Genomic DNA, 17,345 nt, shown 5'->3' with positions numbered 1-17,345 from the left:
GCCCTAAATGGTTTGGGACCTCGATATTTGGCAGAGCATCTTCTCCCACCTAGTTCTACCCAAATCACCCGACATAGCCAGCAGGGACGGCTGAGGGGCCTTATACCAAGAGAGGCCCGGAAAGAAAGAACAAAAAAAAAGGGCCTTCTCGGCAGTCGCCCCTCAGCTTTGGAACAGCCTCCCGACAGAAATACGTCTGGCACCATCGCTGGATGTTTAAAAATGATTTGAAAACATGGCTTTTCAGGCAGGCTTTCCCTCCAATCAATTAAACTGACCTTTACTTTTTCTTTAATCCTTCCATCTTGGCAAGGATTTATATAATTGTTTAAAATTTTTGATGTTTTAAATGTTTTAAGATGTTTTGCTATGTTTTTATGTATGTAAGCCGCCCCAAGTAGACTTTGTCTAGGGGGGCGGGGTATAAATCAAATAAAAGTAAAAGTAAGATTGCAGGGAAGCAAATGATGAAGGAAGACTTCAGCCTCTATGTTACTATGTTACTATTTGTCGACTTTCTCCATACACATGGCCAGCTATTGTAGATAAGAAAACTACTGGTACTGTTTGATCTCACAAAAAAAAGTCTAAAGTGCATAAATGCCATTTTCAAGGGAAAGTCCTCTCCAGGTTGCACACAAGTACGTGTTTGTGTGTGTATGTATATAAAACAAAAATGCAAACTAGGCAACCAGTGTACAAAATTGTGAAGAGAAAAGGGTAGCAGCTTAGAATCGAAATCACAAAACCTTTGCTTTAGATTAAAACAAAGGAGTTTTTAAGGACCATTTTGTAAGAAAGATGGGCCCATTCAAAATAATGCAAGCCTCCGAGGGAGACTGAAAACAGCACGGAAGACTGGAGCAGAGGCATTTACCAAATCCAGCCTTGGACTGTCATGTCAGAAAGACAAATAAACTAAAGGAATAGTGCTGAACTGTATGTTTTTGCCTCCATGTGGACAAGCCCTAAAGTGTTTTGAACAGAATGGTATTTTCTCTGGATGAGAAGCAACACAACAGCTTTGCTGTACTATAAAGAAAAAGATCTGTTTCCTTTTATACCTTCCAGTGCAGCCCTCAGCTGGTTTGACTGACCTCGGAGACAGCAGCTCAGTTTAATAAGATGACTGAAAAAAATGCCACAACACTCGAAATTCTCCTTTCTCTCCGTTTTGTGTCTTATTTGTGCTCGATGCTGAAAAGAACCCAGATCTGAAGGTTACACTTGCTAACCCAAATGTCGAGTTCTGTGTGAACATCCCCACTAAATAGTTGACATTTTTTTTCCTGCCTTCTCAAAGAAAAATCTCAACATTTGACAGCCGAAGCACAGCTGCTCTTTATCCCACTCACAAGGCCTGTTTAGATCCAAGCGCCAGATTGCTGCCACTTCGGTTATTGTTTCAAAAAAGCTGATAAAGACATAACACCAGGAAATGTTAATATAGTAGCTTGACATTTTCCTTTGGGGGGAAAAAAAGAAAAGAAATAAAAGCCTTTAAAAAACATATTTTGTTAAACTTATTTCAGAAGTGTTTTTTTTTAATATGGATTTCAATTAAAAGGAACACAGTCTGATTTCAAATGATTAATCACTGCCATTTCTATGTCTGGGGCAGGAAAAGTAGAAGAAAAAGCCTCTTATGCTTTATTAATATTTACTTCTGGTATTCATATACTGCATTCTTTCAAAATTACATATGTCTGCTTTTATTCAATAGCCAGCAGTGAAAGACATTGCTTTCCCTTTCAAATCGTTCTATGCATTAGCTGTCCTTTTCCCATTCTATGTGTTTTTTGGCCCAGAAGGAGAATGCCTGGTATTATTTCATTATTTCCCTTGCTAATGGATAAGAGACCTGAATGGAAAAGATTGGTGGTGCTGGAGAGAGAGAAGAAGAAGAAAGGAGAAATAGAAGGAGAAAGGGTGTAAACAAAAAGGCAAGATGGTAAGAGTTAAGCCCTTCTCTCATAATTCAATCATACAGTTATAGATGGCTCATCTCAACTTGATGATCCAAAGGGATCCCAAAGATCATAGAGTCCAGCCTGTGCCACTGCCAGGAAATCTGCACTTTAAAACATTCCTGACACTAATAATAATCTTAGAGCTGCAGAGCTGGATGATCCCTATGGATCATCAAGTGGAAACCCATCAAAGAGGCACAGTGGGGAATCGAACTCGCAACCTCTATGTCTGTTACATCTCCAATTTAGTACAGTGGTGCCTCGCTTAACGACGATAATCCGTTTCAGGAAAATCGCTGTTAAGCGAAAACATTGTAAAGTGAAATTAAAAAATCAATTGAAACACATTCAAAACCGTTCAATGCGTTCCAATGGGCTAAAAACTTACCGTCCAGCGAAGATCATCCATACGGTGGCCATTTTCGGTCCCTGTATAGCGAGGAATCCGTCCCTAAGCACAGCGGGCAGCCATTTTAAGCACCAGACAGCCATTTTGAAAACCCGACAATCAGCTGTTTTTGATCGTCGTAAAGCGAAAATCAGTTCCCGGAGTAGGGAACCGATCATCGCTAAGCGAAAGTCCCCCATTAAGTGGGGCACGACTGTACATATCCAGGCACACTGCCTTGGAGACTCAAGTAGAATGATTCCTCCCTCTTATCTCTCCCATCATTTTTGAGGGTGGGGGAAGAAAGGCAGAGAAAATAATAGCCTTACCTTAGAACTGCAGAGCTGGAAGGGACCCTGTGGGTCATCAAGTCCAGCCCCTGACAAGGAAGCCCAGTGGGGAATCGAACTGCCAACATCAGGCTCTGCAGCCAAATACCTGAACCACTGAGCTATCGAGCATTATGTTGCAAACAAGAGATGCTTAAACACCTCCAATGAATGAGAGTCCACCACCCTCCAAGGCAGTTGAATTCATTGTTGAATGACTCTCACTGTTAGAAAGTTCTTCCTAATATTTAATCTCCTTTTTTTATGTAATTGGAATTCATTATTTCTGGTCCTGTCTTCTAGAGCTGCAAAAGACAAGCCTTCTCCATTTCGCACATGTCAGGCTCTCATATCTCCTCAACCCATTCTTCTTCAAGCTCAATATGTCAAATTCCCACCGTCTTTCCTCCTATGGCTTGATTTCCAAACCTCGTATCAGCTGCATCTGCTTATAGTTAGAAGAGTGGGGAAAAAATTCCCCATCTCAATTTCTCAATTTTTATTTTTATTTTTATTTTTTGGATTTCACCAGCATTCTAGTTTATACCACAAGTTTTTCATCCAGCAAGGGAAATTCATTTTGGGTCTGTAGTGTTATCATAGAAGACCTCCATCATGGTGAGGAGCCTTAGTGATATCCCATCTTTGTGCGATCCATCTATGCCCAGGCATACTTCATCTTTTGGTAGGTACCGGAGTGTAATTTTCTTTTGCAGGACTGCCATCTCTTAATCACTGCATAATCCATGGAAGAGAAGGTTACTTGCGAAAGTACATCCTATTCACCTTAGATAACCTGGGCAGATGCTCAGGGCTGGCCATTTAGTGACAACAATTCCCAAGCTCCAGAATACATAAACTTAAGAGGTTAGGTTCTGTTATCATTTTGTCAATATTAAGAAATGTCGACTGTATGCACCATGCTTAATGAACACTTAATTGCTGTGGTGTCCTGGGTTGCTGTGGTCACTGAAAGTGTAAGATGCTAGGCACCTTAATTTTAGGGTTTTTTTGGCCATAGATCAAGATCCCTGGGTCATTTACCCACTACTTTCCAGGCACCCCAGGGAAAGGGAAACAAGGTTAATTGCCTTTTAATTTGCTGCTTTACTGTTCATGCTTTTCATTCTACTTTCTCTTTTAGGTTCTTTTACGTCTCCTTCATTGGTGCATTTACTGTCTTTGAATTTCAGAAGAACCAGCCTTGACAATACAAGTTTTTTTATGACCAGAGCATATAAAGGTACTGTGTTCTGTACTCTTGATTGCAACACTTTCCCCTGGTGGCATCCAGGGGATGGAAGGATTGATCTAATGACTTCCTTGACTTTTCTCTGCCTGCCTGTGCTTTTTTTTTTTTTGGTTACTGCTGGAGACATGGTTTATTTTATACCCGGGATTTGGTGTGGAGATGCAGTTTAGTACTACGATGCTTGCAATGGGAAGTTCATTACTATATTAAAAGCTCCTAGTGGGAATTTGATTAAAAATAAAATAAGATTGTTATAGAAATTAATTTGAAAAATTAAAAAATGTATGAAATTAAAAAAAAATAAAAATGGGTCCAGAACTGAAGCTACCAAAAGGATGCATATTTCTAGGTACCACCACTAAGAATATCCAAGGTTTCCCGTTTGCACATAAAACCAGGTAAGTGGTTGACTTACGAAAAAAGGAATCGGCTTCTTTAATTTTCCCTTGTTTGATGCCACCTCTGATGAAAAGAGCATTTCTTTTCTGGTTGTTGTGGGTTTTTCAGGCTCTTTGGCCGTGTTCTGAAGGTTGTTCTTCCTGATGTTTCGCCAGTCTCTGTGGCCGGCATCTTCAGTGCAATCTTCCTCTGAAGATGCCGGCCACAGAGACTGGTGAAACATCAGGAAGAACAACCTTCACTACACGGCCAAAGAGCCTGAAAAACCCACAACAACCATTAGATCCCGGCCGTGAAAGCCTTCAAGAATACATTTCTTTTCTCCTTTCCCCTTGCTGCATCCTTCAACATACAGTTGCAGATTCCAGTCCCATTTAGCATGCCTCACTCAATCCACAAATTTATTATTAATTTATTCATTAAACGTACATACCACCCCATTAATGCAGTGCACTACTCTAGGTGAGAGCCCCCTGGACTGCAAGGAGAACAAACCTATCCATTCTAAAGGAAATCCAGCCTGAGTGCTCACTGGAAGGACAGATCCTGAAGCTGAGGCTCCAATACTTTGGCCATCTCTTGAGAAGAGAAGACTCCCTGGAAAAGACCTTGATGTTAGTAAAGTGTGAAGGCAGGTGGAGAAGGGGATGACAGAGGATGAGATGGTTGGACAGTGTCATCAAAGCAACCAACATGAACTTGACCAAACACTGGGAGGCAGTGGAAAACAGGAGGGCCTGGCATGCTCTGCTCCATGGGGTCACAAAGAGTCAGACACGACTTAATGACTAAACAACAATAAAACTCTAGGTGGTTTACAGTCAAGTAATATATATATAAGCAAAAATAAAACACAAGATGGTACCAATTAAAAGAAAAGGGGGAAAAAGCTTGATATGGATGACATTTACTTTTTCGTTCAATTCATATTCCATTTTTCCTCAAAGTTTCCTAAGGTCCTCACAACAATCCTCTGAGATTGGCTATGTGGGGAGATCTAAAGGCCAGCCAGTAAATCAGTGACAGAGGTGTGACGCCACATCTGTTGAAAAGAGTGTTCCTTTCTCCCCTGCTCCATATTGCATGCCTCACACTACAGACTGCACTCAAGCCCTCATCCTGGGCATCCTTCAAACCACTCCATGGGACACTGTTAGGAGACAGGGCAGTTTCTTCAAGAGACTCTTGGACATTACCAGCTGATAGGATGTCCACTTGTTACCACTTTGCTCCATGTTTCTCCCACCCCAATGACAAGATGAAGGATTTGAGGGTTGTTGTTTTTTAGTACATGCACATTAGAGCGTATTTGGGAAAATGCAAATAGAACTTCAAGCTATTGTGTTGTGATTTCTTTTTTTGGAGGGCATGTATGAACCTCCATTGCCAGAATTTATTTAATTCCATGATTCCATAATTATTCTTCTTTTAAAATAAAAATGTTACTTGTTTGTAAAATATTTCAGCATTTTTAAAATTTACTGTCAAAAATAGGTCACTTGTGTCTGCAGAGGGGGTAAATCATGTCTATAGTTGACATTATGACATTATGACATTAAAACTATTTGACCAAACATCACCAAATTGGGCATAGAGCAGGAGCAGACTTTCTTCTCTCACTGTACCTTATTTGGTATTGATCTGAAGCTTGATTTTAAAGTTAGACCTTTTTTTTTGTTTGCATTGCCACCCTTTTTAGATTTGCCTTGTGAAATCTTATTTTGCCCTGCTGGCCAATATCACCAGAGCACGTCTCATGCTCTCATAATAAAAACACATAATAAAAAACCTCGTGTCTGGGAATGGTTCATCCCACCATAAAGTTCTATGCCATCCGGGCGAAACACTACATCATAAGTACTCATTGGAGAAGTGGGATGTGCAGCCTTCTGGAGAAAGGCCAAAAGGAAGAGGGGATGCAGAGAAGTGGATATATTTCACAACACAGTTTCCTCATTAATACAATTATGCCTCGCTAAACAGTTACCCCGCATGACAGTTTTTTCGCTAGACATTGACTTTTTGCGATAGCTATAGCGATTCGCAAAACGGTGATTCCTATGGGGGAATTTCGCTGGACAATGTTTGGTCCCTGTTTCACAAACCAATTTTCACTAGACAGCTCCCTCTGCGCTCGCAAAAAGGGTGTTTTCAGGACCTAAGCTTCGCAGGACAGCTATTTAAACAGCTGATTGGCGGTTCACAAAGCAGCTTTCTTATGGCCAATCTTCGCTAGACAACGAAGATTCTTCCCCATTGGAACACATTAAACAGGTTTCAATGCATTCCAATAGGGAAATGCTTTTTGCTAGACGATGATTTTGCTAAACAGTGATTTCAGTGAAACGGATTATCATCGTCTAGCGAGGCACCACTGGTACACCATTAGTACCATACACGGTGTACAAGTTACATCATGCCTTTTGAACTGAGTTTTAAAAATTATTTTATTATTGCAATGTTAATTAGTTATCTCTTACCCATCCAATGTTACTGGGGGGGGGGGTTTAAAGAGGAAAAGCAGAATAAAAATGAAATAGTTATATTAAGTTTTGTGCACATTTTCTTGAGCGATGCTTCTCACAGCACTTGCTCTTTCCATCCTGATCTTAACCTCTACCATTTTTTTGCTCTCTTTCCTTGGCGTCCACAGGAATGACTGAGACCTGCCATTCCTCCACCCTAGCACAGAATAGATTTGCAATATATTTAGAATTTTTCTCCTAGAAAGTCTTTACTGACAATGATACTAATATAGAGGAAGTCCTGCAAAGGCAGTGGATGAAAAATATCTTAATGGTGAGGTATATGCTAATATTACTTCTCTCTCTATGTATTTTAAATGTTCATAATCATAAGGAAATGGAGATAAAACAGGAAAAAAGCTCATAAATACGAACATACCAGAAGGGGGAAATAAAATAAACATATTAGCCTAACCAGACTTCAAAATTTAGGTCAAATGTCCAACACATTTATTTTTATCCATTACCTGTTTTGAAGCTAATTGCTTGGCAGGCAAATTAAACTTTAACATGATGCATTTTCTGAAGTTCAGCAAGGGCTTGGTCACCAATTAATTTATCTTGTCATGCTGTAAGTGTCCTATTTAATCAAGCAAATGAGTGTTTGCTTTTCTCATAGCACTATCGTCTACCAAGAACTCGGAGGTAGAGAACTGTTCTGCCGGGCTTTTAAAGCATATATAATTTATCCATTAAAGCATGCTATCAGTATTAATTGGACAGTCTTCATTGTGATGCAGAATAAAGGTATTCCTTTCTGAAAAAAAAACTGCTTATTAGACTGTAATTAGTTGATTTTGGGTGTCAAATGCGTATCAGTATTAATGTCAGAAGGAAAAGCTATCAGGAGGACTTAAATATAGATGGCAAAAAAACTTGAAATACAGGTTTCATTAAAAAATGCAGTGAATAACCTTGAACATATCTGGACTGCAGGTGGGGTTCTCAGGTCTTACCTGGTGGTGGACGTGTCAGGGGATCTTTCTTCATTTCAAGCTCTCCGGGTGAGTAGACAATCTCAGACTAAGTTGTGCTGGAGAAGATGATTTGATTTTCCCATTGCATTGCTTCCCCCACAGACTTCTAAGCCTAGAATCCAAGCTAACTCCAATTTTAAACCTATATTGGCTAGATCACTGAAATCTGCAGTATGTGAATTATATCAGGGCTGACTAACAAGTTCCATTCCTTTCAATGGGTTTACTATAGTTCAGACTAGAGTCAGATTTTCCTCATGATGTGAAAATGAGCAGTGTACAGAAATGCAGATAAAGATACAGATAAAGCTGACATCTTTCTTGAACAAACAAAACACGGAGACATTCAATTAGGGACAGCAAGTCTGCTGCCTACTTGCATGGAATCTGTGAAAGTTTTTGTATGCTGGTTTGTGGAACCAGTTTGTTATGATCAGGAAATCCCTACAAGCCAGGATTGAAAACCCAACTTAGGGGTCTTGGTTTGCAGGGAGCATCAAACAGAGCACAAACTCCTGTTGCTTTAAGTAATTTGTTCCTATTATTCATTACAGTCTTTGAGAAGTTATCAATTATAGTTATTTATTATAATGTTGAAAAAAATAACTCATTATTTTACCTGTGAGGCTGATCATTAGTCATCTGTTACTTTTTCTTTAAAAATATTTTTAAATATATATTTTATTTTTTTAAAAAAAAATAGAATTGATGAGAAAAGGTTATAGAGCATGAACAAAATCCTGATAAAGTATTTCTGAAGTGCTTTGAAAACAATTTAAAGGTAATTTCTAAGAAAAAATGTTACCTGTTGCACCAGTAAAATAATTTTATTCGTTCTTATCACAGTACTCCTTAAATGTAATGTTGTTACACCCTGATTCTAAACAGTGAGTATTCACAAATAGCAATGTCACATGTGAACCTCCAAGGTCTCAAAGCATACTTGTCTGGTTTTAAAGCATATAACTTTGGACAGGTTTTCTAACAGATGCCCTGTCTGCAGCTTAAACTGGTATAAACCAGACGCAGATTTAATCCCTCATGAGTTTTTGTTACAAAACCCCACCTAACTCTTCACTGAAGGGTTAAAAAGGAAGAATAAGGACCATTTATCCAAGACGCTGTAGGAAATATTGCTTAAGTGACACAAACATTCTTGCTTCCCATCATTGCAAATTGAAATTTCCCTTTAAATTCTACCACCTCTTAAAAAAATAATTAAAAATATGTTTTGGTTGCCTGGAAACAGTTATAATGTAAAAAAAAAAAATGTTCCTCAGCTGCTGCTGTCATAAAAGTAGCTTTATTACAGTTGTTTTATAAATGGATTAGCTGGGAAATTGGCCTCATCCTTCATGTATACATGCAACAAATGCAGGTGTCATTCCAGGTGGTTAGACTCTGCAAAGCCAGCATTGCTATCCTGAGAGAGTTCACACCACCAGTAGCAATGCAAACAGCCACAGTCTAAAGGCAAGGAATAAAGTCAGCATCTCAGATAACATTAACTTGCACGCACCTCCGCAGGTTTTCTTTATGCTTTGTTTTGGACTCCTGTTTGTTGAGACAAGGTCCTCTTTTGACTTGCTGCTTCTCCTTGATAGTAGAATAACTTGGGTCTAACTTCTACCTCATCCTGCTTTGTTCTGTTCAGTAACCCAGGATAAATGGCTCAGTTCATGTTGAGTCAGAACACCTATTGGTCTTTCTAGTGCGGGACTGTCTATTTTGACTAGCTATGGTATTCCAGGATTTCAGATGGAACTTTTCTCATAGCCCTGCTTGACGGTAATTGAGATTAATGGTCACTGGTCAAAATAGGCAACAAAGCAAGTGCTGAATCCACTTACCCTCACAACACAACAACCTTAAAACAATGCTACACAATACAGTACTTTTTCCTTGACACAGATAGCAGACTAAACTACACAGGCAAGGTTTATAAAAGTAGAAGAGTTTTCAATATGCACTAAAAACCATAAAATTATTGGAAACTGAGCTGATACCATCCTATCAGTATTTGTGGTACCTTAAAGATCTATCAGGTAAATATTCGCCTGTTCTCAAGGAGCTTAAGAAACAGACAGTATAAAATCAAAATTAGGCAATTGATAGAAAAAGGAAAGAGACATTGAAAAGGAGGGTGTGGGCACATGCTGTAACATATAGCAATAGGGCCTTAAGGTAGCCCATAAGATCCCCTAAGGAGGAACAGATGGGCCATTCCAACCCCTCTCCATCTCAGACCTGGCAAGTCCCTTACACTGGGGCCATACTGTACCTCTCCAGACTTAACTGGCTCAAATGGGGAGACATCCTCAGGCGCATCTCCATCCTAATTACAGTGGAGCCCTGAATAGCGACGTTAATCCGTTCCAGGAAAAACGTTGCTATCCGGAAACGTCGCTATGCGGAGTGGAAAACCCTATAGGAACGCATTAATGTGTTCCTATGGGGACAAAACTCACCACTAAGTGGGAATCCTCAATCTGGCCGCCATTTTCGCCGCCTCGGTAAGTGAGGAATTGGTGCGAAAACACTGCGGGCAGCCATTTTCTTCTTCCAGCAGCCATTTTGGAACCGCTGATCAGCTGTTCCAAAACATCGCAATGCGAAGATCGGTAAGCGAAACGCTTACTGATCATCGCAATGCGATGTTTACCTTATTCAGAACATCACAATGCGATCGGTTTTTTATTTATTTGTTGCTATGTGGATTCGTCGTTAAACGGTGCGCTCGTTAAGCGAGGCACCACTGTATTTTGAATCAAGGTTAATCGTATCCTGAGGTGGGTTCAGAAGGCCATTTCTGCTTGTGTACCTGAATCTCATGATTCACGGTACCTATTCAGGAATCCCACTTGCCAAACGGTGCCCTGTGGGTCACCCTCCCCCTGCACTACCCACTAAATGGTAACCTATTTATCATGACACCACTCCTGATCTGCCCCTTGAGCCCTGTAAGAATCAGAATGAGATATGTCAAAATCAACTGGGCTGATTCAATATGCCTCCCAAAGCCAACCCCCTTATTCCACTTTTTGGGGGTGTGCGGACCCCATAAGTTCTGTCTGGAAAGTCCTGTTTGTCTCCACTAGCCCACTGAGAAGAGTGACAGTATATGACATGAATTCCCTAAACCCTGCAAGGTTAAATTGGGGGCCTCAGGCCAGGAAATCTGTGATACATTGCCTCCTTAGCTGCAAGGGCCATGTGGCAAAAGTTGTCGCTCCAGGCCCCTAAGCCATTACTGGCCTAATGACCGTATGAACCTCCTCCCAGCCCAAACAACTCAGCCACTGCCAGCCTCACCAAACTCAACTGGGCCATGAAAACAAGCCTCTCCCCCATTGAGCCCAATGGTGCAGGTACCTGAACAAGAGGCAGTCGGTTGGAGGTGAACAATATGGAAGGGTGGGCAAAAACACCTCCTAAATCCCCTTAGCGCAGGCCCAACACGAGTTACCACCTGGGGAGGACACTTGGCCACCAATGAGCCACAAAACATGTGGTAGTGTCTATGCACCCTACCTAAGCTCCTCCTCACTGCTATCCACTCAGCTCCATCCTTGTCCAGCAGCAGCACCATCTAAAGAGGACAGCTGGAGAGCAGGGCTGACTGTCCTGGCATCTCCATCCCAATTATTGTGAATCGAGGTTATTCCTAAGCCGGCCTGCCACGACACGTATCATCACCTTACTGGAGCCGGGAGAACATTCCTCTCCCTTCTAGCTGCTCTGCAGTGGAAATGTGGGGGCAGCATGATGTTCATAGAGGTTTTTTTTATGGAGAACTACAGACAAAAGTTATTTCAGAACTGGGCTTCAAGAAATTGCTTGGTTCAATTTTAGAGAAGAATGACCTAAAGCAGAGATCGTCAACCCCCGGTCCATGGCCTGGTGCTGGTCCGTGGCCTGAGCACTCCCCCACCCCTTTGCGCATGTGTCAGAGCACCCACGTGCACGCATGCCCCCACCCCACAAGCGTGGGGGGATGCCCTGCCTTCCTCTGCCAGCCCGTGGTCCCAAAAAGGTTGGGGACCACTGACCTAGAGCATCAGAATGTACCAAATCACTTTGCCAAACCTGAATTTTTCTGGTGTATGAATGAAGAGCGTCTTAATGCAGCATCTCAGGCACCTCTTGGAAGCTGGGTTTCCAGAAAACAGTGTGAAGCAGAGCTATGTTAGAATGTCCACATGAAGTTCTCCATTTGTAAAGAGAATATGATTTGAACCATTTCTCTGAATTTCTCCAGGGCTGGAGAACTACTGCAGGTTGAGCTAGGATCACCATAAGCAACAGCAGTAGCATTTCTTCTGTGTTTTTATTTTTTATTTTGCCCTGCCACATTAGAATCTACATTAGAATCATAGAATCATAGAAAAGTGAAGTTGGAAGGGGGCCACAAGGCCATCAAGTCCAACCCCCCTGCTCAATGCAAGAATACAGTCAAAGCATATTGTATCTGCCAGGTGATCATCTAAGTTTTTCTTGAATGCCTCCATTGTGTCTCACAAATTACCCATATCCAGCAGGACTCCTCCCACAATATCATAGTCTTGATGTATCTTTGTGCAAAGAAAAACAATAACTTCTACACACAAAAAGATGTGAAGAATATCTTGAGAAAATTTTTCAGCACAAAATATGCAGTAGGGATTCCTGTTTTGTTTCGTTTTTGGTGAGGTTGTTTTGTTTTGTTTTTTTGTTTGTTTGTTTAGAAGAAGGTGCACCAAAAATAGGGTTTTAGTCTTCTGTGGCAATGTGAAGAAGAAGAAGACTATCCTTCTTGCAGTAAAACACATACACGCACATGCACACACACACGCAATAAAATGATGTTGCACGACCTCATGAAAATTAAAACAGTTAAATCTACTTTTAGTCTGAAGTGTTGTAGACACACTAAAATATTTGAAGCTTGCATTCTGGTTGGCTAATAAATCCTGTTCTATTTAGGGGATGTTTTTCAGTTGGTACCAAAACTCGATTTAGCCCTTTACCGCTACAACATATTTTTGTTTCCAACATTATATAATGTGCTTTTTTGAAGACAATCTCTCTTTTTTTCAGAACGGTTATCAAAGTCCCAGATGTTCATAAAAAGCATTTGGTACAGCTCCCCTGGGACAGTATCACTTCAGGAAACTCATATGAATATTTACTTACAGATGCAGAAATTGTCTCTACATCAAGAAAACAAGAACATCAAAGGGGGAAATGGCATGAAAGGACAACCCTATACATTGACACAATCCAGTGTATCACAAATGCTCGAGCCGCTGATGAGCCACGCTTTGACAGCTTGGCTCGCCTTTGCCTCCCTCCCTGGATCGCACAAGACTTGCTGTCCCACCTAAATGGCATCAGAGAAGAGGGGGGTAAAGGTTGTTTAAGGGACGTTCCTCCCTCTCTTCTCCCTCTTCCTTTGCTAGCTTCAGTTAAGGACAGAGCTACACTGCTCAGCATTGTTGTGAGTTGCATCACAGACTGGGAGGCCTTCAAGGACCAACATTCAAGACTGGGAGGGTAGCATCAGCTCCCTCCTGCAGTTTGACTACAGATTTCTTTTAACTTGAAGCTATTTCTATTATTAATTCCTTGCGATTAATTTGGATTTAATTATAATATTTACTTGGCTTTTTTTACTTCATAATTATATTGTGTTTGGATTGATATAAATGAAAAGGGGGGTCGCGACTGTGTGGGTTGTGCTGGTCACGCTTTCCTGCATTTGGGGCTTGAGGAGCTGAGGCATTCAAGGATTAAATAAATAAAAAGCAAGATACGACAGAGAGATAGGTGAGGGATTGTGATATTTAGGTCCCAGCCCATCACCTTACCTTTGATGAGGGCTGGGTAGCTAGGAGGCAGCTACAGCTTGGCTGCTGAGCTGTTTGGCTTTGAGCTCTCTCCCCCCCCCCCCAGGATACTAGGGCTCCCATATCACCTGCATTACTGGAAGGCATTTGTAGGCAGTGGGAATTCTTGTGTAGGGATGAATATGAAATAGTTTTATTCAAAGCAGCGTCCTTGTTGACATTTTTGGTGCACTTAGGATTAGCGAAATGGTCGCAGCTGTAAAGGGGGACGGGACTAGGTTAGCTCTGCAATAGCAGGATGTTAGGGTTGCAGATGGGACAGGTCAGATTCACATTCGCCGAGCCAAGGCTGATCAGCGAGGTAAGGGGGTTCACCTTACGTTAGAGCATTGCCATATAGAAGGCATTTGCCTGGTGAAGGCCACAAATGCATGCTTGGAGATTAGGGGACAGGAGCAAGCATATTTCTTCAAACATACAGACAGTTCACCGTTAACAAACTGCCAGTTTTGGAAACTGACAGACTTAGCTTTGGACGAGGCTGGATTACAGGGTTTGCGATTTTGCACTCACTCTTTTCGTATCGGCACGGCATCCACTGCTGCGGCACTGGGATACGAAAACGATGAAATTCAATGGTTAGGCCAGTGGTCTTCATCAGCATATTGTAGGTATATTAGGACACTTCCTAACATCTAGGAAGGGGGGCTGGTTTTGCTTTTATCGTTACAGGTCTTGGGGCGACGGCAAGGCGAAGGTGCATTTTGATCGTGGGCCACCACTATGTTTTTGGGGCAGCACATTATGCAGCTGCATCCCCATGAGGGAGCTGCCTGGGCCTCGGAGCCAGAGCCCACATTGAATGGAGAGGGCTGCGTGGAATGCAGTGGTGTCAACTAATGCAGAGCGGTTGCCTTTGGCCAGGTTCCACCAGATTTGCTAGTGATACATCTGGGTGGTAATAACCTGGCCAAGTGCATTGGAAAGGCTTTGATCCTGGACGTGCTATGTGATCTAACATGGCTGAAGGCCACGTGCCCGGCAACGAATATAGTGTGATCAATGATCATCCGCTAGTTGGCATGGAGAGATGCCAGGAATTTTTTTACCCGTTAACACTGCCCGCAGGAGTGTTAATAGGGAGGTCTCCAGAGCGGTCTGCAGCGGCCTTGGATTGGTCACTAGAGGATCCACATGGATAGGCCTGAGTTTTTTTTCGCAACAATGGTGTACCTCCATTGCTGGTTTGGATGTTTTCCTTGAAGACATCAAGGGGGTCCTGCTTGCTCAGCTCGACTGGCTCAATGGCAGGCATGGGACTTAGCATGGCTAGCCCCTATGCTGTGGCAGGCAGTGTGGATAAAACAGGTTTTGGGTGAGTCCCATAGAAATCTCAGGTAAGGTATAGCTTATCTGACCTCGCCGCTCTGCAGATTGTGCAATTACAGTGCTTGGGGGGAAAGATCTGCTGGGGCCACACCCGGACCAACAGTCAAGGAGAAGGTGGCTTGAGGTCCGGGGGTGGTCAAATTGGGACCTGCCAGGTTCTTGCTGTCATTTAGGAGTATGAAAACTTGGGGCCAGGGACTTGCCCATTTCTTGCTTAAGGGGTCCTTTGAGTCCTCTGTGCTTAAACATGATTCCACACTATGGCAGGACCCCTCTTTGTCAAAGGATGGCAACATCGATAATGATTAATAAAGTGTGGCCTGTATTTAACCCCAAATTCTGGTCTCGCATCTTTATTCCAGGGTAGGGTGGGCAAAAGATGGTTGGTAGGGGATTCTCTCCCTCTCCATTCTCTTCAGAATTCAGAAAATCAGTTCTGGGAAGCTTTTCTAGACTTTGAGAGAAAGTTCCTGACTCTAAAGCATGCTACAGATTAGAGAAAAGATCATCCACCTCTTGGTTCCATAGGCAGAAATGGTTCAATCAGCAAACCTACCTGTGGGATACAACCCATAAGGGTGCCATTCTGATTTGTCAAAATGAAGAAGAGATGGCTGACATATTACTACAGCATCTGAAGCTGTGATTGATATATCTCTTCAACCTTGGGATGTTACTTAGGATTACTTTGAACCTACTAATCATAGAATCATAAAATATCTGAGCGGAAAGGGGCCTGAAAGGCCATCGAGTTCAATCCCCTGTTCCATGCAGAAATCTAAATCAAAGCAGATCCGACAGATGGTTGTCCAATTTTAAAGGCCACCAGCATTGGAGCACTCACCACCTCCCGAGGTAATTGATTCTACAGTATTGTCATACTGTTTTAACAGTTACGAAGTTGGTTTGTTTTTTTAATTCAGCCTAAATCTGGCTTTTTGTAACTTGAGCCTAGAGATGGCTTGAAATGAACCACAAACCAAACCAAAACAACAAGAACAAAAATCGCCCACCGAACTGGACCTTTCATGACCCTTAGGGATTCCATTTTGCTGAAGGAAAACAAAACACTACACTTTTTTCCCCTTTGGCATTCTGTTTCCTTCAGAAAAGTGGACGCACCCCTCACCCCTTCCCACTTCCCCAATTGCCTTCGCCTACCTACTCCTGCCACTGCCTTTGTGTCCTCTGCTGCCGCTGCTGCAATTGCCATCCTCAGAGGCAGCGGGCCTGGCTTCCCCGCCGGAAGCTTGCCCCTGCATCTGAGCATTCATATGTGGAAGTGGAGGCAGAGATGGCAGGAGGAGGTAGCTCCTGAAAAACAAACCACAACCAGCTCATTTTTCTGAGGGTTCATAGCAGTTCGTGATTCATGATTAACCACGAACCAGGTACCATCACAAACCATCGGTTTTCCAATTTGTGCTCATATCTACTTGACCCCATTGTTGCATGTCCCTTACCCTGGGATGATCGAGAACAGATCCTGCCCCTATTCTGTATGACTACCTTTCAAGCAATGTACCCCCCTAATTTTCAGCCCTGATGGGTGGGGCTCCGCCTCTTATGGGCGTGACTTTGCTCCTGCCCATGGATGCTACTTCACTCCCCCCTGCATGTGGGGTTCTGTCACGACCAGAACCAAAGGGGCAGAAGACTATTGCTGCACAGAGGAAGAGGAAAGCTATGTGGAGAGAGGCAGAGTCCCTCAAGCATAGGCACGCACCTCAGAGGGAACCTTGGTTTCAAGTGTTTGAAAAGTGCTAGTATATCTCACCTCCGTTCTTTCCGTCTTTCCTCCTAAGGCTTGGTTCCCAGTCCCATGATTATTGCCCTCCTCTGAACTCGCTCCAGCTTGTTGGCATCATTCTTAAAGTGTGGTGTCCAGAACTGAGTGTAGCACTCAAGATGAGGCTTATCTAGTGCCAAATAGAGGGGAACCAGTACTTCAGAGGATTTTTTTAGGCTATACCCATGTTAATGCAGTCTAAAATAGCATTAGCCTTTTTTTTTCAGGCACATCGCACTGTTGGCTCATATTCAGTTTGTGAACCAAGATCTTTCTTGTTCATAGTATTGCTAAGTCAAGTATCCCCATCTTGTAAGTGTGCATTGGTGGGTTTTTTTTCCAGATGTAAAATTTCATTGTTGCATGAAATTTCAACCCCTAGTCTAACTTTGTGCCAACACTGGGGCACAGTTTCTCCATTGTTTCGACCCTTCTCCACCTTCTCTAGCAGCTCTTAACTATTAGAGCAGTTAGCAGGCAATCAGTAGATCTCGGAGAGTAG

General features: G+C 42.3%; 1 long non-coding RNA gene across 1 annotated transcript; it reads left to right on the top strand.

Moving 5' to 3' along the window:
- The first annotated feature begins 7,666 nt into the window (after positions 1–7,666).
- LOC144584373 (uncharacterized) lies at positions 7,667–15,391 on the top strand. Its single transcript, XR_013538575.1, has 2 exons — positions 7,667–7,867; positions 12,917–15,391. It is a non-coding gene; the product is annotated as an uncharacterized LOC144584373 (long non-coding RNA).
- The last annotated feature ends 1,954 nt before the right edge of the window (positions 15,392–17,345 follow it).

The sequence above is a fragment of the Pogona vitticeps genome, chromosome 10 (genome assembly GCF_051106095.1).
Source record: "Pogona vitticeps strain Pit_001003342236 chromosome 10, PviZW2.1, whole genome shotgun sequence".
NCBI lineage: Eukaryota > Metazoa > Chordata > Lepidosauria > Squamata > Agamidae > Pogona > Pogona vitticeps.
The sequence above is the reverse complement of the archived record's forward strand: the minus strand, read 5'-3'. Positions and strand labels throughout refer to the sequence as shown.